The sequence below is a fragment of the Acinonyx jubatus genome, chromosome A1 (genome assembly GCF_027475565.1).
Source record: "Acinonyx jubatus isolate Ajub_Pintada_27869175 chromosome A1, VMU_Ajub_asm_v1.0, whole genome shotgun sequence".
Classification (NCBI taxonomy): Eukaryota; Metazoa; Chordata; class Mammalia; order Carnivora; family Felidae; genus Acinonyx; species Acinonyx jubatus.
Window position 1 is genome coordinate 33,941,665 of NC_069380.1, and position 24,285 is coordinate 33,965,949.

Consider the following 24,285-nt stretch of genomic DNA (forward strand, 5'->3'; position numbering starts at 1 on the left):
CATTTATAGATATTTTTCACTTAAAACTAGAACATTCATTAGCCCTACATATTTACAAAACAAATCTCTGATAAGGAGTTTCTACCCCAAATATATAAGGGACTCATACAATTCAATAGCAAACAAACAAAACATAAACAAACACACAAAAACCAACTAAAAAAAAAAAAAAGGAGATGAAGGACCTGAATAGATACTTTTCCAAAGACGAGAGATATACAAGAAGGTACAGAGAACATCACTAATCATCAGAAAAATGCAAACCCAAACCACAATGAGATATCACCACACCCCTGTCAGAATGGCTGTCATTTAAAAAGACAAGAGGGGCGCCTGGGTGGCTCTGTCAGTTAAGCGTCCAACTTCCACTCAGGTCATTATCTCACCTTTTCTAAGTTCCAGCCTCGCGTCTGGCTCTGTGTTAACAGCTCAGAGCGCCAAGCCTGCTTCAGATTCAGTGTCTCCCTCTCTCTCTGCCCTTCACCCACTTGTTCTCTGTTTCTCTCTCTCTCTCAAAAATAAATAAATATTAAAAAAAAAAAAAGACAAGAGATAACAAGTGCTGGAGAGGGTATAGAGAAAAGGGAACACTTGTACTTTGTTGGTGGGAATGTAAATTGATACGGTGATAATACAAAACAATATGGACTTTCCTCAAAAAGTGAACATATATGTACCATATGATCCAACAATCCCACTTCTGGATACACTATCCACAGGAAATGAAATCAGTATCTTGAAGAGGTAGCTGCACTCCTGTGTGAATCGCAGCATTACTCACAAAACCAAGATATGGAAATACAGAATATTATTCAGCCAGGAAAAAGGAAATCCTGCCATTCGTGACAACATGGAAGAGCCTAGAGGACGTAATGTTTTGTGAAATAAGCCAGACACAGAAAGGCAATACTGCATGGTCTCACTTATATGTGGAATCAGAAAGTTGAACTCATCAAAGCAGAAATAGTACTTGCCCGGGGCTGGGGGTGGGGGAAATGGGGACATGTTGGTCAAAGGATACAAACTTTCAGTTATGAGATGAATATATTCTGGAGATCTACTGTACAGCATGATGATTGTGGTTAATTATACTGTATTGTATACTTGAAATTTGGTAAGGGAGTAGATCTTAAGTGTTATCACCGTACAAACACACAAATAGTCAACTATGTGAGGTGATGGATATGTTAATTTGCTTGGTTATGGCAATCATTTCACAGTGTATACATATATCAAATCAGAATAATGTACATCTTAAATATATACAATTTTTATTTGTCAATTATACCTCAATAAAGCTGGAAAAAATTCAAAAAAAATGAAAGCAGAGATTTTGAATGGCAAGGTCAATAGTTATAAGCTCTCTAACAAGTGTCTGCTCCTTACCATTATGCTGTCACCAACACCACAAAAGTGTTATTAATTAAACCCTAATAACATTTTTGATATACCAGTAAATGTCAATATTACTTCCATTTCACCTCATAATTGAGTCTTACACATGGTTTGTAAGGGTTTTATTAAACCCTTTCTATCAACCCCCTAAAAACTTATCCCAAAGTTACTAGCATTAAGCAAATAATTTAATCTTAAAATTAAAATGCTATACATTCATACTTTAAAGCCATTGAAATATGGGAGTAATAATTACCTTCTGTTCTAGAAAGGTTTCGCAGAATGCCTAAATGTATGTTTAGCAGATACGAAATATGGGCTGATTTTATATTGCAATCCTCTTTTATAAACTATATATTACATATCACTATTTTATACATAACATCTCTGTATGGTGAACAACTTGTTCCAATTTGCCTCTGTCTTTCCCGGTTTTGGCTCTGAGTCTCTCATTCTGGAAAAGTCCTAAGTCCCGGGCAAACCAGGTTGCTCAGCTGCCCTTTGTCTTTATTATATATTCTGAACATTCAGAAACCTAGAGGCTAGAAGAGAAGCAAGGAATTTCCATGTAGAGATTCAAAATCACACAATACTTTAACGCTGAAAACACATATTCCTCAAGAGACATATCTTGACCGTGACTTTGTTTTCCTTCATTCCTGTCATAGTAATGAGGCTTATCAATACCTAGAGTTACATAGCGGTTACACTTAAGGTCTCTTAGCAAAAGTAGGCATCTGATTAGGAAAATAAAACATATTTCCTCTGGGAAAGGAGTTTTTTCAGGGTGGAAATGTGCAAAGTCACTGCACAGGATGGGGAAAGAAAGAAGGACATGCTGGCACAGTGTGAAGAGGAACGTGGGAGGGAAACTCTGAGGAGGGAATTATGTAGGTACAGTAGAATAGTAGTGTTCTTTGCTGATGGCAGCCTTGAATGCTCAGTTGAGGGTTCAGATTTTCTCAGATGTAAGAAAGAAAGTAGGTTTATAAGGTGATGAAAATGGACTTTTCCAAAGAGCAAATTACCCTAGTGTGTATGGATTTCCCAAAGAGAGGAGAATCATATAGAAAACTCTTATACAGAAATTTGGCTCCTATAGTCCTGGCTTGCTTTGAAACAAAGAGAGAAGGAATCACTTGTCCTTAGAGCTTGAAAAAGTTTGTCAGAAGAGGAGAAACTTCTCACCTCTATGTCTTCCCCGTGATAGGTATTTTTCTTATGTTGACACCTCCTGAACAAGGGGCTATGAATGCCTAATTAGGAAATACATTGCACAATACAGTGTTTCATAAATAATTACAGGGAGAATAGTGCTAACTATATACTGTGTTTTAAAGAAAACTCTGAACCTGGTTAAGTGTGTTCCTGAGCTCTTGGTCTCACCTCATGTTTATATACTTCCATTCTCTTGTAACTCTTCATTCTTTAGTCTGAACAATGACTATTCTCAGTTTTAAACATTCATGCAAAGAGCTGGACTGAGTAATACTTCAAAGCACATGAAACAGCCAAGTGAAAGGAAAAAGAGGCACATAAGATGGATAATGCTCAGAGTTCAAAGCTTTCAGTTCTCTTTCTTACAGCTTCATGGTGCATCCATTCAGAAGGAGCTCTGGTTCAACACTGCAGATAAAATATCATTAGTACAAACATTTTCCTCATTGAGTTCCAAGACTTTTGTCACTGGTTAAATAAGCACGGAGAGTCTTATTTTTAGCTATGCGCTTTTCTGGATTCTGAGGACTGGGTCTATCTTATCTCACCCTTAGCTCAGTATTACCAAATCTCATTACAATAAGGCAACAGAATATATGGTTCTGCACATTTGTTTGTTTTTTCCTAGACCATTTCACACATTATTTTTTTTCCTTTCCTTTCTTGTTGGAATTTAATGGTATATTTTGTGCACTATTCCATGACTTTGCATTTCTTCTTGCCACATTTTCCTTCTTTAGGCATAATTTTTTATTATTCTACAGAGTGCATCATTTAATTTGTGAGTAATTTTTGCAAAAAAAAGTTTAAGATGTCAAAAATTAAAAAAAAAAAAAAGGAAAAGAAAAAGAAAGAAAATCCAGACAACTAACATTGTGTTTGGATGGAAAGCCTAGTGTTGTGTCTCAGTCTATTCACAGTAGTTAACAGGTGTGAATTGCTTCCTCACTAGCATAAATTTCCTGCTGTGCAGCCCTTTGTTCACTTCATGCTGCTTTCCTGCTCTATTATGACTGCAAAAATACCTGATTCTGCCTTAATGTAATTTTAAATGCTTTACTGCTTTGAATAATGTTTATCTGGAAGACCCTTCCTGAAATGAAATTGAATACAGTAAAGGAAGCAAGTACCACATACATGTACAAGAAAGACTGCAGGCTATTGCATGTACATGCAAACATGCATAAATCATACATAAATTTATGCACACATATATTTAAATGTGTGTTCATGCAATAGAGCTTTAGTTGTATAGAATCAGATCTATCTATCTATTATCTATCTATCTAGTTATCTATCATCTATTATCTATATTCATGTGTGTGTGTGTGTGTGTGTGTGTGTGTGTACATTTATTGGTAAGGAAGAAGTTTGCTTCAATACTGCAGGTGTAATATATTTGTCACTATTCTCTCTGAGAATTTTAGAGATTCGTCTTTGAGATTGGAATCTAATCTGGAAGGGAATTATTTCTGGAAATTTGTAGATGCCTAGTGCCAGGAGCAGAGATCTGTATTGATAAATATAACCTATTATAAGGCTGTTAAGAAATCCATATCAGGAGAACTACCATTGCTGCACGATTTATTCAGAGTATACTCATGATCTGGTGAGTTTTCTGGGTCACTTTCTGGTTCCTTTTTAGACCATGGAATTTAACTGGGATGCCCTGTTCAGGAAAGGTCTGTGCTTAAAAAAGCTACCACCCCATCACCATAGTAAACCTACCAGAAAGTGCTGCTGTTAAAGAAAAAATTCTGACACATGTTAAAATGGTAAGGAAGACTTTATTCAGGACTACTGGGATAGGTGTCAAGTCTATCACAACAAGACAGAAATTGAGCTCAACTTTGAATACAAAAAAGGAAAAATGAGGATTTATATATAGATAGAAAATTACTAAGGGGAGACATCAAGGGTAGGGAGATTCTTGCTAAACAGACCTAACAGGATTCTTGCTGAAGGCAGGCTAGAGTGACCTGGTATCAACAGGACAGTGGAGAGGGGAAAGGAGGGGAGGAATTTGACCAGGTAACTATGGGGGTGGGAGTGTTCTCCCTAAACTGATTTGGTTGGATTCTTTCTAAATCCAGACTGCAAGGTCAGACACCAACATCCAAGGATGAAGCCTAGTTGAGACAAGGGCTCAGGGCAGCCTCACTGAAGGAGAGTCTTTGTCTTCACCTCGTGGTGGAGGGGAAAAGATGATTCCATCATGCGCTACAAGGATTACAGAAGTGGCATGCATACAAACGATGGTGTGTGTTGAGCACTGGTGGCAGAGGAGGCTTCGGCAGCCATCCTACCCAGGGCTTCAGTGACAGTGCTAGACATAGCTACAGAGACAGCTCCTGTGAAGTTTGGAGGAGAGCTTGGCAGGGTGGCATCAGTGTGGCAGTGCAGCCCAGGCAGAGCAAGAAGCAAGAGAAAGCCTAGAGTAATCAACAGGAGTCGGTAGCATCAGTGACCAGAAGTGTTGGGAGAAAGCGGATTGGCCATATGCTGGGACACACACACATACACACATTTCAGGCAGAAAAGGAACCTTGAATATGAATCCAAGATACTGTCCTTCCACAGGTGGGGGTTTATGGAAAGTGACATCTTATTAAATTGACCTCATTTGTACCCACGGGCTGGTGAAGCTTGGAGACTTTTAGCAATTGAAATAATAATTTAAAATAAACATAAGCCATAAATGCACACATAATAAAAAATGTGAGTAAAATAAAAATAAGCTCCTCTTTTAGGTACCTTACCAACGTCTACTGTCAGAATCTGGGCTGGGAATGATAAAGGTGATGAAGACGTCAAAGACAATAGCAAATGCAAGGGAGAAAATTAAATATTACACCGAAGGCAAACACAAATAATTGGAATGTAGGGTGTTTCCTCTTCAAATAAGTCTTACAGCGTTTCTACCTGCAGTTCACAGTCCAATAGATCATCAGAGGATATTACAATAGATACAACTTTGCATTCATTTACTCTTCTCTTGATGAGGTTTTCTTTGGGTAACCAGAAGAAGGCACGGTCCCACCAAGCTACTGGAAATCCCTGAGTCAATATCTGAGTGCACTTTGAAGGAGGAATGGCTGAGAACGGATTTCAAATATTGGCAGAAGGAATTCCACTCTTAGAATGGAAGTAAAGTTGTGGCTAAACAAGAGCATGAGAGAATGGAGCACATGACACAATCATGACCCCAGTGAAGCCACCTCCACCAGGGAATCAGACAGGCTGGTAGTGGGACTTCCAGCAAGAGTCCTCTGCTCTGGGTCCTGCTGCCTCACCTGCTGCCACTAAACTGGACACTGAAAGTTGTTGCTCAGATGCTCTCTGCTCAGCTTGTTCTGATATGCGTCCAACAATCAATGTGCGAGTTTTTATTGAGTGCTTTTTCCGGGCCCGGGATTAACTCCATCCCAGAGGAACACACAGGAAGTGGAAAGCTCCATCTCTGCATCTGGGAACATTTGGTCAAGTTATGGGCAGATGATTAATATACATGATTAGGAAGCAAAACTATAAAAGATGATTAACAGAACAGCACTAACACATTGAATATAGAACTTACCAGTTCATGTTATAAAATGACTCAGGTTATAAAATTACTTGCAGCTTTGGTTCTTCTGTCACTGTGTGAGTTGGGCAATTCTTATTGTATCTTGATGCTCAGTGACCTCAGCAGTTAAATAAGGGGATTTGATTGTTCCCTGAGATGCCTTCCTTTCAAAGTTTACAGTTTATGAAATCCTTTCCAGTGCACCGCAAGAAAGTAGCTGTTTTATTTAATTATACTGAATTTTCAGTTTTGCTCAGGTTACGAACCACATATAAAGATAAATACGGGGAAAAATACAACCTTAAAACAAGTTGGAGATCTTAAAATCTAAATTTCACAACTCAACTGGCATACAACAAGCGAGAAGAATTTCTTCAGTAGAGGGATTTGTTGAACTTTGATCAAATGTTTTCGAGTCATAACCATATGCAAGTACCAATTTCCCATCATATATCTACCTATACACACACATAAACAACATATATACAGATATTTAAATGTATGTACATATATGCATATATATCCATATATACATACGTATATACATTTGTTTATATAATGCAGTCAGCAGTTATGCAAACACACTGAAAACTTCTTGTGATTTTCACATCAACTCACTGACATTATTTCTTATATTATTAATTCTTATTTTCATTTCTTTCCATTCTTATTCAGGGCATTAGATAAGACCACATTGTTGACTATTAACATAGCATAACTGTGAAGAAGCTGCCAATATGGCATTTTTAAGGAAGTTAAACAATATCCTTGAACAAATATTTGAACAAGTTTGTCATCTGTTCACACTTAAGTAAATAATTTATGGGACTTAGTATGGTCTGCATGCAGATGTGAATGCCATGGACATATTTTAAAACATGATATTGTTATGTTCATGAAGTCTAGAAGGCTTGACTTCAGTAAGTGGGATGTGTCCTTTCGTGGATGAGAAAAGCGGCGTTGGCAGCATGGAGAACATGCAGACACTAGTCAATGCAACTTGAGAATTGGATTTTGCTAGTCTTAAGATCCTCTTTGGAATGAAGTGTTTCCTCCACTTACCATTTGAAATCCTGTTTTATATTTTGCATTCCTTAAAATCACGGTGTATAAATATATTCAGAAGTTACAAATCACAGTAGGTAACTATTTACCCTAAACTTTCAGTAAACTTTATTCTCAAATCATTCATAGTTACAGTCTGCATTTTAACCATTTAATTTCAGCAGAGGGAACATACCTGTGTCTTTTTCACCTAACTCATAAATGTCTTCATAAATTTGGTGGTTGTGTATGTAGATAAATAAATGGTTCTCATTAACCAGGCTATGAATGGAGCTTCAGTCAAAAACTGGAGCTTCTTAAATGACTCTGAAGGACACTATAAAAAGTATACACATTAAAGACTGACCTCATTACACATATAATGTGTTCAATTATTCTAACTCTTATGTTTCTCTCTAACAAATTGCACTGATGCAGCCAACCAGAATTTTAAAGCTATAACTTTAGTTATTAGTTGCTGCAAGAGTTGGATGTTGTAATCACAGTGCTTAGGCTTTCATTCCTGTCATCACCACTTATTTGATCTATAACCTTGAATAAGTTACTTAATCTTTTTCTGCCTCAATTATCTCCCCTGTGGTATGGGAATATTAATAGCACCCAGCCGGTAAGGCTTGTGTAAGGATGAAATTGTTTAGTGTGTTTATTTCCTTTTAAATTTTTTTAATCTTTATTTATTTTTGAGAGAGAAAGAGAGACAGAGTGGAGACAGAGCGGGAGAGGAACAGAGGGAGAGGGAGACACAGAATCAGAAGCAGGCTCCAGGCTCTGAGCTGTCAGCACAGAGCCCAACCCGGCACTCTAACCCACAAACTGCGAGATCATGACCTGAGCAGAAGTCAGAGGCTTAACCGACTGAGCTAGCCAGGCACCCCTGTTTAGTATGTTTAAAATGCTAAGTGCTTGATATATATTTGAAATAATAATTATTTTTACTATTATTAGCAATCACTATGGATATTATTCTCTACAATTCAGTATCAGAAGTGATCACAGATGCTAAAAGTAGAAAATTTATGCACATATTAACATTGAGAACTTCTAATGATAGGACAACAAAAACAGGGGGAATACTCTCTTTAACACTTGCTTGCAATGGAATAGCTAAAGATTTACACTTGCTTTCATGAATGATTACAAAGCTTCACTAACCAAAACAGTGTGGTACTGGCATAAGGACAGACATAAATCAACTCGAGGGAAAAAGAATCCAGGTAAAACCTTGAATTGATATTCACAAAAAAATAAAGAAATTAAGACTGACAACACCAAGTCTTGGGGAGGGTGTGAAGCAATGGGGGTACTGCAAAATGGAACAACCACAATAAATTTATTCTTAAACATTCAATTTTTCCTTTGCATTCTGGAGTTGATTATGGATAAAAAGTAACAATTCACATTAGCTCCCCAACTTAGCAAAAGTAAGAACCGATGGCGTTTCTTTGGAAGTTCTTCTCAAAACACTGTTGCCATAGCTCTATCCCGGGTCTGAGACAAGGTGAATATTTCCTAGATTGAAGGGATGGTCATGTGGAAAGTAGAAAGTGAACCGGCCATGACAGGCATGGAAAATCAATCCATAACCCTTGTAAAATACTTTTTTCACTACTAACAAGAATATTGATATAATGAGTGAAGAAATATTAAATGGTAAAGAAAAAAGTCATAATAATCTTGAATTTGAATAAGTAGTCAATAGTAATTAAAACAGATTTGTAGATGGTGTAATATTCATCCATACTTTAGGTGGAGAAACACTCAAAATAAATTTCCACAAATGACCTCTATTTTAACATGCTATATACACATAGAGCACTCAATCTAATTATAAACAGAGAAACAATGCCTCTCTTAATTTTAATGATCCAAAATTGAAGCACTCCATAACAAAGGTAAGGCATGCTAAATTTGATCAAGTAGTGTGGATGTATGTATCCTTGACAAAAATGAACAGAATACTTCAGTAAACTGAAATGATATATTGTACTCTACTCACACACATGCACACATATATCCACTAACCATGACTTCCCAGACAGCACCTGAGAAATCTCTTTATATACAGTGGGTAACCGAGATCTTGAAGTTAAAGAGGTGGTTCATTGCATTACTATTTGTAGTATTTTCACTACTCTCTCGGTGACGTTATGTGTTATTCCTCCTTTACCAGCCTGTAGGAAACATTTGATAGGAGACCATGTGCTAATCTTGGGGTGAAAATAATATTTAAAAATTAATAAGCCCACAGCATTCAAGAAAGAGGGGTATCAGTGAAACAATAGACAGATTAATGGTACAGAATAGAGAGCAGAAATAGAACCATACTTAAATATAGTCATTTGATCTTTGACAAAGGGACAAAGGCAAGACAATTGAGAAAAGACAGTCTTTTCAACAAATGGTGCTAGAACAACTGAACATGGACATGCAGAAAAATGAATCTAGACACAGACTTTATACTTTTCACGAAAATTAAGTTAAAGTCAATCGTTGATCGCACATGTAGCTGTAAAATGCTAAACTATAAATCTCCTAGAAGATAACAGAGGAAAAAACCTGTGCGGCCTCGGGTATGGTTGTGGCATAGCTTCAACACCAAAGGCAAGATCCATTAAAGAAAAAAATTGATCACCTGGACTTCACTAAAATTAGAAACTTCTGCACTGCAAAAGTCAATGTTAAGATAATGAAAAGACAAGCCACAGACTGAGAGAAAATATTTGTGAAAGACACATTTCATACAGTGCTGTTATCCAAAATAGACAAAACAGTTAAAACTCAACAATCGGAAAACAATGGGATTTAAAAATAAGCCAAAGCGCTTAACAGATACCTCATACATCTATCAGGATGGCTCATATTTGGAACACTCTCATCCACAAATGTTGGAGAAGATATGGAGCCACAGGAACTCTCATATATTGCTGGTACGAATGCAAAATGATACAGGAACTTCAGACGACAGTTCAGAAGACAATTCTTATAAAACTAAACATATGCTTACCATATGATTCAGTAATCTCGCACCTTGGTGTCTACCCAAAAGGGTTGAAACTTATGTTCACTCAAAAAAATCTGCATTTGGATATTTATAGTAGCTTTATTCATAATTGCCAAAACTTGGAAGCATCCACGAAGTCCTTCAGTAGGTGAATGGGTTAAAAGCACGCAAACAAATGAAGGAACAATGTAAGTATGTTACCATTCAGACAATGGAATACTATTCAGTACTAAAAAGAAAGGAGCTATCCAGCCAGGTAAAGACGCGGTAGAAACTTAAATGCATGTTACCAAGTAAAATTAGCTAATCTGAAAAGGTTACATATTGTATGATTCCAACTATATGACATTCCCTGAAAGGTAAAACCATGGAGACAGAAAGAAGATCAGTGGTTGCCAAGAACTGAGGTCAGAGCGGGGGAATCAGTAGGCCAAGCACAGAGGATTTTTGGGGTAGTGAAAATATCCCGTATGATACCATAATGGTGGATGTATATCATTATACATTTGTCCAAACTCATAAAATCGATGTGTAACACCAAGAGCGAACCCTAATACGAACTGTGGACTTTGGGTGATCATGATGTGTCAATGTAAGGTCATCAGTTCTAAAAAATGTAGTACTCTGGTAGATGTTGATAGCAGGGAGGCTAAGCATGTGTGGAGTCAAAGAGTATACAGAAAATCTCTGAATCTTCACAATTTTGCTCTGAATCCAAAACTGTGATAAAAATAGTATTTAAAATAAAAATAAAAAATTATGAGTGCTTAGAAAATATATTACAACGACATTATAATTTTTCATCAGTGACATTTAAATTATTGTATATTTTATTAGTGATGCAAAAAATATCATGGAAAAGGGGTGCCTGGGTGGCTCAGTTGGTTAAGCATCCGACTTCAGCTCAGGTCATGATATCACAGTTTGTGGGTTCAAGCCCCACATGGGGCTCTGTGCTGACACCTCAGAGCCTGGAGCCTGTTTTGATTTCTGTGTCTCCCTGTCTCTCTGCCCCTCCCCTGCTCGCATTCTGTCTCTGTCTCTCAAAAATAAAGAAACTTTAAACACTTTTTTAAAAAAATCATGGAAAATAGGTATTTTAATGTCTCTCGGTGTGTTTTCTATAAGATCTTTCAGAGGCTAGTAATCTAAACAGTCCTTACACTGCATGCTGGTTCAGCTGGAAATGTTAATCGTATTTCTGTTCCTCAGGAGTGGAGAACACAAAGGACACAAAATTTCTGCTATACAGATGATTTATTAAGTGTTGAATATTCTCCTTTTCATTACTATGCATTTACTTGGGAAAACAATCTTTGTAGAGGAAGAGGAACCATATGACAACTAGTAATTTACAAACAAACAAACAAAAAGGATCTGCTTCACTGATCCACGGCATTAGCGGAGTCTTGGGGGCTCATAACAAGCATATTAGCTGAACAATACAGACCTCCATCTCCAGGTCATGCACACACAAGTCCACACTCATTCTCTCATACATACTCCTCTCACAAACCGTATGCATGCATCACAGAAGCACTTGCAACATGCACATGCACAACACACACACACACACACATGCATACGTGCACGTGATGCACTAGGCTAATCCACACATTCATGACAAGTAGCAAGTACTCAAGAGTTATTACCTAAAGAAATGAACTGATTAGGGGCGCCTGGATGGCTCAGTCGGTTGAGCGTCTGACTTTGGCTCAGGTCATGATCTCACGGTTTGTGAGTTCGAGCCCCACATGGGGCTCTGTCCTGACAGCTTGGAGCCTGGAGCCTGCTTTGGATTCTGTGTCTCCCCTTCTCTCTCTGCCCCTCCCCTGCTTGTGCTCTATCTCTCTCTGTCTCTCAAAAATAAACAAATGTAAAAAAAAATTTGTAAAAGAGAAATGAACCGATTAAAGGCAAAAATGAAGAAGCAAAGAAAGCTACAGACAGTTGTAGCTATTGCAACCTTTGCGCTGCCCCCTACAAAATTACTGCCTTTTTAGACGGAAATATATTGTGAGATGAATAACTGGCAAGTTCCTTTTCTCAAGAAAATAAATACATATTTAATCATGTCCCTTATTGTATGTCCAGGCTCATCATAGTATGTGGGACACAGTCAATTCAAGAGATTCTTGTTACATGAATAAATTAATGAATAAGTATACTGATTGGATGAAATAATGAAAAAATATGGAGCATTTTGTGGACCTGAGAAGTGTTGCATAAATGTATTTCCCAGTAGTAGGGTATCTTTGCACATACAGTTTTGTGTCAAATCCTCCTAATAGTTGGTTTTCCTCCAATTAATTAAAAATGTCTGGATTATTTTTCTTCTTTTATAATATCTTTCAAATTTGCTACTTATGTCCTCTGCCTCTACCCCAGTTATTATCATTTCATACCTTGAAAAGATTGTTTAGAAGTTTTCCCACCTCCAGGTTCTCTCAATTCTAGGCCCATTAACCTGCATAAAGATGCCGGCTAGTCCTTCTAAGGCAAGGCTTGGGGCAATTTACTTCTCTGCTTGAACATTGTCAATTTCTCAACCCCTGTATCAATAGAATTATTTTCAGACTCCTTATCTTTTTATTCATATTTTCTCGAGATAAGGTTTCACACTTTCTTTCCAACTCATGTACTTCTATATCTCTCTTGATTCTATGAATCAAGTTGACTTAATAAGCCCTAATACACACATTGCCTTTTTCCATGTTGATGTTCCTGCTCACGCTGATCCATTTTTTAAAATGCCATCCTGTGTGCTCCTTGCTTGCCCCACATCTAATCAGGCCTCAGCACAGATGTATCTGAAATGAACACTTCTCTTGATGGCACCAGGAAATAGTCTTTCCTTCTTCCGAGTAACATAGCACTAATTATCTCTACCACATTTCCTGTGTGATTCCTATATGCCTAAAATATATTATTCCCATATTGCTACAATATAGTTCATGGTACAACACTAATTCTATGAGATAACAAGTATTAATAACAAATATCTAATAACTTTTAGAAACCCTGGTAGAAATATATTGAAAAAGTTCTTATCAGTTCTTATCAAAAATCCTTCAAGCAGTGTTAGATACAATGGAGTATTGATCATGAAACGCACATTGGACAAAGTATCTGATGGAACCAGCATTCCACCAAATATGTTGCAGGAAAACACTTGTCTATGACAATTTTATAACATATATTTATGGTCTGAATTGTCCTTTTGTTTTTCCCACATAGGCATTTAAATTTTGTAGCTCTCGTTTGCATTGATTTCTAGGATTTTGAAGTTACTGTTGCTGTGTACCATATTCCTGGCACCATATTACTGTTCTACTTTTATTTCCCTCTACATCTTATTTGCTCCATATTTCCAATGTGTTTTTGTTTGTTTGTTTGTTTTGTTTTTTAGCTAGGTACATTTCTTAAATTACTGTAAGCATCTGTGTTAATTTCCTATTGCTGCTGTAACTCATTAGCACAAACTTGGTGGCTTCAAACAACACAAATTTATTATCTTACCGCTCCAGAGGTCAGCAGCCTGAAAAGGGTCTCACTGGACTAATCACAAGGTGCCAGCCGGGTAGCATTCCTTTCTGAAGGCTCTGGCGGCTTCAAAAGGCTGCCCCTACCCTCATTCCTGGGCAAGCTTTCGTCCCTTCCATTTTCAGAACAAGCAATGGCCAGCAATAGCCCTTCTCACTCTGATTCTGACTCTCCTGCCTCCCTCATTCACTTTATAAGTACACCTGTGATTACATTAGATCTATTGGATAATCCAATTCTACATACTCCCCATTTCAAGGTCAACTGATTACCGACCTTAATTCCATATGCAGTTTAAGTGCCCTTTCCTCATAACACAACATATTCAGATCCTGGGGTTAAGAATGTGGACATCTTGGGGCAGGGGGCGGGGGTGGCATTTATCTGCCTACAACAGATATCATAAACTGTTTTGGACTAAAGTATGACATAAAAATGTACAAAACAAGAAAAGTAACTGCAATGTCTTTGGGGCACATAATTAATCTTGTTTATAGATTATAAGTGAATAAGCAGGATATCCTAACTTATTCTGTGTTCCTCAGTGCCTGAAAGAGATTCTTACGTACAGTTGAAATTCAGTAAAAACATGTTAAATAGGGGGCCTGGGTGACTCAGTTGGTTGAACATCTGACTTTGGCTCAGGTCATGATCTCAGGTTCGTGAGTGTGAACCCCACATTGGGCTGGCTGCTGGCATTGCAGAGCCTGCTTGGGATCCTTTGCCCACCTCTCTCTCTGCCCTTCCCCCACTTGCACTCTCTCTCAAAATAAATAAAGAAATAAAACTTTAAAAACAAATAAATAAATAAGCACTAAAAAAACCCTTGTTAAATAAATCCAAACCTACATTATTATATCTCCATGATTCCACAGGTGCATACTCACAAACTACATTACATATTAACAACTCCAGTCATTTAAAATGCTTCAACCGGGGTGCCTGAGTGGCTTAGTTAGTTAAGCTTTCGACTACTGCTCAAGTCATGGTCTCACCATTCGTGAGTTCAAGCCCCATGTCAGGCTCTGTGCTGACAGCTCAGAGCCTGGAGCTTGCTTCGGGTTCTGTGTCTCTCTCTGTCTCTGGCCCTCCCTTGCTCACACTGTGTGTCTGTCTCTCAAAAATAAATAAACATTAACAAATAAATAAATAAATAATAAAATGCTTCAACAATATGTCATATAATATTCTTCTATGTTTAAGACTTTTTTTTCAGAATTCCGGAAGATGGCGGCGTAGGAGGACGCTGGGCTCACCGCGCTTCCTGCTGATCACTTAGATTCCACCTACACCTGCCTAAATAACCCAGAAAACCACCAGAGGATTAGCAGAACAGAGTCTCCAGAGCCAAGCGCAGACGAGAGGCCCATGGAAGAGGGTAGGAAGGACGGCGAGGCAGTGCGCGCTCTGGCGGGAGGGAGCCGGGGCGGAGGGGCGGCTCGCCGACCAAGTAGAGACCCTGAGTCTGGCTGGCAAAAGCGGAGGGGCCTGACGGACTGTGTTCCCACAGCAAGCGCGACTTAGCGTCTGGGAGGTCATAAGTTAACAGCTCTGCTCAGAAAGCGGGAAGGCTGGAGGACAAAGGGAGGAGATCTGCTGAGCCCCCGGACGACAGAGCTCAGTTTGGTGGGGAACAAAGGCGCTCGCCAGCGCCATCTCCCCCGCCCATCCCCCAGCCAAAATCCCAAAGGGAACCAGTTCCTGCCAGGGAACGTGCTCCCGCCACGCAAACACCCAAACCTCCTCTGGCAGCGGATCTGACTCCCTCCCGCTGCCACAGGGCCCCTCCTGAAGTGGATCACCTAAGGAGAAGCGAGCTAAGCCTGCCCCTCCTGCCCCCGTGCACCTTGCCTACCCACCCCAGCTAATACGCCAGATCCCCAGCACCACAAGCCTGGCAGTGTGCAAGTAGCCCAGACGGGCCACGCCACCCCACAGTGAATCCCGCCCCTAGGAGAGGGGAAGAGAAGGCACACACCAGTCTGACTGTGGCCCCAGTGGTGGGCTGGGGGCAGACACAGGTCGGACTGCGGCCCTGCCTACCAACTCCAGTTATACACCACAGCACAGGGGAAGTGCCCTGCAGGTCCTCACCACTCCAGGGACTATCCAAAATGACCAAGCAGAAGAATTCCCCTCAGAAGAATCTCCAGGAAATAACAACAGCTAATGAGCTGATCAAAAAGGATTTAAATAATATAACAGAAAGTGAATTTAGAATAATAGTCATAAAATTAATCACTGGGCTTGAAAACAGTATACAGGACAGCAGAGAATCTCTTGCTACAGAGATCAAGGGACTAAGGAACAGTCACGAGGAGCTCAAAAGCGCTTTAAACGAAATGCAAAACAAAATGGAAACCACCACGGCTCGGATTGAAGAGGCAGAGGAGAGAATAGGTGAACTAGAAGATAAAGTGATGGAAAAAGAGGAAGCTGAGAAAAAGAGAGATAAAAAAATCCAGGAGTATGAGAGGAAAATTAGAGAACTAAGTGATACACTAAAAAGAAATAATATACGCATAATTGGTATCCCAGAGGAGGAAGAGAGAGGGAAAGGTGCTGAAGGGGTACTTGAAGAAATAATAGCTGAGAACTTCCCTGAACTGGGGAAGGAAAAAGGCATTGAAATCCAAGAGGCACAGAGAACTCCCTTCAGACGTAACTTGAATCGATCTGCACAACATATCATAGTGAAACTGGCAAAATACAAGGATAAAGAGAAAATTCTGAAAGCAACAAGGGGTAAACGTGCCCTCACATATAAAGGGAGACCTATAAGACTTGTGACTGATCTCTCTTTTGAAACTTGGAAGGCCAGAAAGGCATGGCAGGAGATCTTCAGTGTGCTAGACAGAAAAAATATGCAGCCGAGAATCCTTTATCCAGCAAGTCTGTCATTTAGAATAGAAGCAGAGATAAAGGTCTTCCCAAACAAACAAAAACTGAAGGAATTTGTCACCACTAAACCAGCCCTACAAGAGATCCTAAGGGGGACCCTGTGAGACAAAGTACCAGAGACATCACTACAAGCAGAAAACATACAGACATCACAATGACTCTAAACCCGTATCTTTCTATAATAACACTGAATGTAAATGGATTAAATGCGCCAACCAAAAGACATAGGGTATCAGAATGGATAAAAAAACAAGACCCATCTATTTGCTGTCTACAAGAGACTCATTTTAGATCTGAGGACACCTTCAGATTGGGAGTGAGGGGATGGAGAACTATTTATCATGCTACTGGAAGCCAAAAGAAAGCTGGAGTAGCCATACTTATATCAGACAAACTAGACTTTAAATTAAAGGCTGTAACAAGAGATGAAGAAGGATATTATATAATAGTTACAGGGTCTATCCATCAGGAAGAGCTAACAATTATAAATGTCTATGCGCCGAATACCGGAGCCCCCAAATATATAAAACAATTACTCATAAACATAAGCAACCTTGTTGAGAAGAATGTGGTAATTGCAGGGGACTTTAACACCCCACTTACAGAAATGGATAGATCATCTAGACACACGGTCAATAAAGAAACAAGGGCCCTGAATGAGACATTGGATCAGATGGACTTGACAGATATATTTAGAACTCTGCATCCCAAAGCAACAGAATATACTTTCTTCTCGAGTGCACATGGAACATTCTCCAAGATAGATCATATACTGGGTCACAAAACAGCCCTTCATAAGTTTACAAGAATTGAAATTATACCATGCATACTTTCAGACCACAATGCTATGAAGCTTGAAATCAACCACAGAAAAAAATCTGGAAAACCTCCAAAAGCATGGAGGTTAAAGAACACCCTACTAACGAATGAGTGGGTCAACCAGGCAATTAGAGAAGAAATTAAAAAATATATGGAAACAAACGAAAATGAAAATACAACAATCCAAATGCTTTGGGACGCAGCGAAGGCAGTCCTGAGAGGAAAATACATTGTAATCCAGGCCTATCTCAAGAAACAAGAAAAATCCCAAATACAAAATCTAACAGCACACCTAAAGGAACTAGAAGCAGAACAGCAAAGGCAGGCTAAACCCAGCAGAAGAAGAGAAATAATAAAGATCAGAGCAGAAATAAACAATACAGAATCTAAAAAAACTGTAGAGCAGATCAACGAAACCAAGAGTTGGTTTTTTGAAAAAATAAACAAAATTGACAAACCTCTAGCCAGGCTTCTCAAAAAGAAAAGGGAGAGGACCCAAATAGATAAAATCATGAATGAAAATGGAATTATTACAACCAATCCCTCAGAGATACAAACAATTATCAGGGAATACTATGAAAAATCATATGCCAACAAATTGGACAACCTGGAAGAAATGGACAAATTCATGAACACCCACACTCTTCCAAAACTCAATCAGGAGGAAATAGAAAGCTTGAACAGACCCATAACCAGCGAAGAAATTGAATCGGTTATCAAAAATCTCCCAACAAATAAGAGTCCAGGACCAGATGGCTTCCCAGGGGAGTTCTACCAGACGTTTAAAGCAGAGATAATACCTATCCTTCTCAAGTTATTCCAAGAAATAGAAGGGGAAGGAAAACTTCCAGACTCATTCTATGAAGCCAGCATTACTTTGATTCCGAAACCAGAGACCCAGTAAAAAAAAGAGAAGTACAGGCCAATATCCCTGATAAATATGGATGCAAAAATTCTCAATAAGATACTAGCAAATCGAATTCAACAGCATATAAAAAGAATTATTCACCATGATCAAGTGGGATTCATTCCTGGGATGCAGGGCTGGTTCAACATTCGCAAATCAATCAACGTGATACATCACATTAACAAAAAAAAAGAGAAGAACCATATGATCCTGTCAATCGATGCAGAAAAGGCCTTTGACAAAATCCAGCACCCTTTCTTAATAAAAACCCTTGAGAAAGTCGGGATAGAAGGAACATACTTAAAGATCATAAAAGCCATTTATGAAAAGCCCACAGCTAACATCATCCTCAACGGGGAAAACTAGGAGCTTTTTCCCTGAGATCAGGAACACGACAGGGATGCCCACTCTCACCGCTGTTGTTTAACGTAGTGCTGGAAGTGCTAGCATCAGCAATCAGACAACAAAAGGAAATCAAAGGCATCCAAATTGGCAAAGATGAAGTCAAGCTTTCACTTTTTGCAGATGACATGATATTATACATGGAAAATCCGATAGACTCCACCAAAAGTCTGCTAGAACTGATACATGAATTCAGCAAAGTTGCAGGATACAAAATCAATGTAAAGAAATCAGTTCCATTCTTATACACTAACAATGAAGCAACAGAAAGACAAATAAGGAAACTGATCCCATTCACAATTGCACCAAGAAGCATAAAATACCTAGGAATAAATCTAACCAAAGATGTAAAGGATCTGTATGCTGAAAACTATAGAAAGCTTATGAAGGTAATTGAAGAAGATTTAAAGAAATGGAAAGACATTCCCTGCTCATGGATTGGAAGAATAAATATTGTCAAAATGTCAATACTACCCAAAGCTATCTACACATTCAATGCAATCCCAATCAAAATTGCACCAGCATTCTTCTCGAAACTAGAACAAGCAATCCTAAAATTCATATGGAACCACAAAAGGCCCCGAATAGCCAAAGGAATTTTGAAGAAGAAGACCAAAGCAGGAGGCGTCACAATCCCAGACTTTAGCCTCTACTACAAAGCTGTCATCATCAAGACAGCATGGTATTGGCACAAAAACAGACACATAGACCAATGGAATAGAATAGAAACCCCAGAACTAGACCCACAAATGTATGGCCAACTCATCTTTGACAAAGCAGGAAAGAACATCCAATGGAAAAAAGACAGTCTCTTTAACAAATGGTGCTGGGAGAACTGGACAGCAACATGCAAAAGGTTGAAACTAGACCACTTTCTCACACCATTCACAAAAAGAAACTCAAAATGGATAAAGGACCTGAATGTGAGACAGGAAACCATCAAAACCTTAGAGGAGAAAGCAGGAAAAGACCTCTCTGACCTCAGCCGTAGCAATCTCTTACTCGACACATCCCCAAAGGCAAGGGAATTAAAAGCAAAAGTGAATTACTGGGACCTTATGAAGATAAAAAGCTTCTGCACAGCAAAGAAACAACCAACAAAACTAAAAGGCAACCAATGGAATGGGAAAAGATATTTGCAAATGACATATCGGACAAAGGGCTAGTATCCAAAATCTATAAAGAGCTCACCAAACTCCACACCCGAAAAACAAATAACCCAGTAAAGAAATGGGCAGAAAACATGAATAGACACTTCTCTAAAGAAGACATCCGGATGGCCAACAGGCACATGAAAAGATGTTCAGCGTCGCTCCTTATCAGGGAAATACAAATCAAAACCACACTCAGGTATCACCTCACGCCAGTCAGAGTGGCCAAAATGAACAAATCAGGAGACTATAGATGCTGGAGAGGATGTGGAGAAACGGGAACCCTCTTGCACTGTTGGTGGGAATGCAAATTGGTGCAGCCGCTCTGGAAAGCAGTGTGGAGGTTCCTCAGAAAATTAAAAATAGACCTACCCTATGACCCAGCAATAGCACTGCTAGGAATTTATCCAAGGGATACAGGAGTACTGATGCATAGGGGCACTTGTACCCCAATGTTCATAGCAGAACTCTCAACAATAGCCAAATTATGGAAAGAGCCTAAATGTCCATCAACTGATGAATGGATAAAGAAATTGTGGTTTATATACACAATGGAATACTACGTGGCAATGAGAAAAAATGAAATATGGCCTTTTGTAGCAACGTGGATGGAACTGGAGAGTGTGATGCTAAGTGAGATAAGCCATACAGAGAAAGACAGATACCATACGGTTTCACTCTTATGTGGATCCTGAGAAACTTAACAGGAACCCATGGGGGAGGGGAAGGAAAAAAAAAAAAAAAAGAGGTTAGAGTGGGAGAGAGCCAAAGCATAAGAGACTGTTAAAAACTGAGAACAAACTGAGGGTTGATGGGGGGTGGGAGGGAGGAGAGGGTGGGTGAGGGGTATTGAGGAGGGCACCTTTTGGGATGAGCACTGGGTGTTGTATGGAAACCAATTTGACAATAAATTTCATATATTTAAAAAAAAGGAAAATAAATAAATAAATAATAAATTTTCCCACTGTGAAAACATGAAAAAAAAAAGACTTTTTTTTCTTTTTATGTTTAATATAATTTTCAGAGCCACTCAGGGTAAACACTTTATATGGTGTTAATCTGTTCTAACAATCATCATTTAAAGATTCATACCTATACAAAAACCACAACCCTAGAATCTCTGCGCAAACAAGAGAGCTAAGACAGTTGTTCAAGGAAAAATAATTCTCCAGGAAGAATGCATAAAACATAAACTTAACATTAGTGTGTAGCATATAATAAAAGTGCTAATTTTATTTAGTATTTGGAATTTATGTCAATGATTTAAAAAATTGTTTTAATTAAAATAGCAGGATTAGAATACCTTGGATCTTTTCTGCTGCTTTCCAACTCAATACCAATCTGAGTAAAGCACAATAAACTTATCCCATGACTCAGGATACACATTAGCTGCTGTTATTTGGAAAAAGTATAATATAAACAATACAAATAAATGACTGAAGTCCTATATTCTCTTTGTAATTGGCTGTAAAACTCTGTAAAAGGAATTCACAAGGGGAGAATGTGAAATAATCACTCTAAAGCAATTGTTCTCAAAGATGGCTGCATTAGAATCTCTGAGGATATTTAAAAATCACAATGTCCAGGTCATACCTCAGACCAGTGAAATCAGAGTCAGATTCTGATGCATGGGCATGGTTGAGAATTATTGATTTGGAAACAATGATCTTACTTCTGGGGTTGATGTACAGTAGTTTCCCAGCAGCAAACAACCATCTGTGAAATTTGTAGACAGATCTTCATCTACTAATTTATTCCCTATATTCACCTAAGCAGAATTTCTAGAAGTTTAAAATCTTAAACTTGTCAACATCCCCATGGGTAACAGAGATTCACTTATTCAACATTCATCCGTTATTGTTTGAGTCTCCTCATATTTACTCTGGAATCATGCCTGAGGTTTCATGCTAAAAAATTTACAATTGATTTCACATGATCTTACAATTTAGCAAGCCAGTGAGAAGCTCTTAATGTATCCATAAGTGTAAAGTTACACTACGAGTGTAAAGCTACACTAAAAAGATAAATTTCAAAATCTAAGGAAGAGAAGGAGTGCACGCTTTTAACCACAGGTATTGACATTTACAATAACCAACATTTGTTGAGAACTCACTGTACACGTTAAACCAATTCTATGAGGTAGGAACTATTACTGGTTTTTTTTTCATTTTATTTATTTTAGTGAACGAGCACACTGAAGTAAAGAATATGGGAGATTTGGCGTAGGCCACAAAGCTAGTTCTGAAAATTGGGATTACGAACCGAGTCAAACTGGATACAGGTCCTGTGCTTTTACCCACTATGTTGTAGCAAAACAGAATATGACAACATAAGCAAGCTTTTCTGAGCAGTAATGGAGATCCTCTGGGGGAGTAGTTTGTCTAGATGCTGTTCTCTTTCTGCTAAAGACTAAAAAGGCAGCCTTTCAGCAGACCAGCAGAGAAATACAGTATTCCCCAAACATTAAGAGGCAGCTGCAGGAAGCATTTTGTAAACATATGGTATTTGTATAATTAATGTTTAAGGGGAGAATTCAATTGCAGTTACAGAATTACAGTTAGGAAACCTGAATTCTCCAGAGCTGAATTCAGAATACCTCTTTTTCTCTCCAAACCCATGTATTCCTGTTTTCTCTGGCTCAGTGCATGACAACTAGAAAACTGGCTATCGCCTTCACCTTCTCAGAAATATCCTCCACAAGTCCTTTGTTTTCATCCAGGGTCCCCCATCCCGTACTTTAGATATCTCTCACCGTTTCCATTGCCACCGCTCAGGTTTGGAACCACACCGGTCCCCTTCCACATACAACACTGAGGTAGTAGCCACCTAATTATCCTCTCGGTCTATGCCATCCTCCATCATCCTGACAGATGTCCTGCCTAAAACAAAATATAAGCTCATCGGGGTGCCTGGGAGGCTCAGTCGATTGAGTGTCTTGATTTCGGCTCAGGTCTTGATCCCAGTCAGGGTCATGGGATCGAGCCCCACGTCAGGCTCCACACTATGCATGGAGACTACCTAAGGCGCACGCTCTCTCTCTCTCCCTCTCTCCCTCCCCTTCTCTCTCTCTCTCTCTCTCTCTCCCCTATAAATAAATAAATAAATAAATAAATAAATAAATAAATACATACATACATACATACATACATACATACATGCATGCATGTCCCCCCCCCCCCCTTAAAGTACTTCAATACATTTTAGGCTAAACTACTACAGGGTAATCTTCAAGATAAGATCAAGTCTAATCTCCTTGACTAGCGTTCTAAAAGTTTTTATAATCTAGCCCTGGCTACTTGCTTAGTCTCATTTCTCATTTTAACTCTAGTGCTTAACTGAAATACCTGCACATCTCTGCCTCTGAGCATTTAGCAGGGAATATTAGGACCTTTTATTCTCCTCGATACATCCTTTTTTTTTCTTTTTTGAAAATTCATCCAAGTATTACCTCTTGTAGGAATTTCTTACTCCAATCTCCAGCTACAACATATAACATTTTTCCTATGTGACAGCAAATTCTAAAAGTCAACAGCTTTAAATGGCAACATTCAGAGAATGTCTCGTTAGGATTAGTTAACAAAGAGCTGAATGGTGCCAGTACTTTTATCATAAGTTTGGGGAGGTTTTAAAACCTCAGTGAGGAAATTTCTATGTAAATTTTATCAAACATCCTTTTCTCCATATTTGTTACTTGTTCTCCTTAAATGTCTGTGAATAAAGTAGATATGAAGAAGCAATTACCCCCTCACTTCAATGGTGCTTTATTCAAGCTCACCATGTCACTTTAATACAATTTTTAGGATACGGTAATGCAATTACCTCTTCATGTAATAGTAGGATGGATAAACCAGATGTGGGCCCAGTTATTGACTAGATCTTTTATAATTTTACCTGTTACTTTTTAAAAGGTAAGAAGAGCGGAGTAAGAAAAACATTTGGAAAGGTGATGCAGAGATGACATTATAGTTATAATACACAGCCTGATAAATGATCCAGAAGCAGTGATATTTCTAATATATTAATACGAGCATATATCCATGCTACTGTATAAACTAGAAGCCCGAGCATGCAGTTATGGTGTTTACCATTGCTCTTCAATAAAATTTACAATAAAATTAATTTATACTGTTTACTGCATCATTTTACTCCATTGTCATGTCCACACGAGTAAACAGTTTGCAAAAAAAAAAAATTGATTTACAATATCAAACTGACTTTTTGTTTTTTTCTCTCTTCTCATTTACACGTCTAACATGAAGAATATACATCACTATTGGAAAAGAAGTTTTTACCATCACTGCATACAGTAAATGACAGA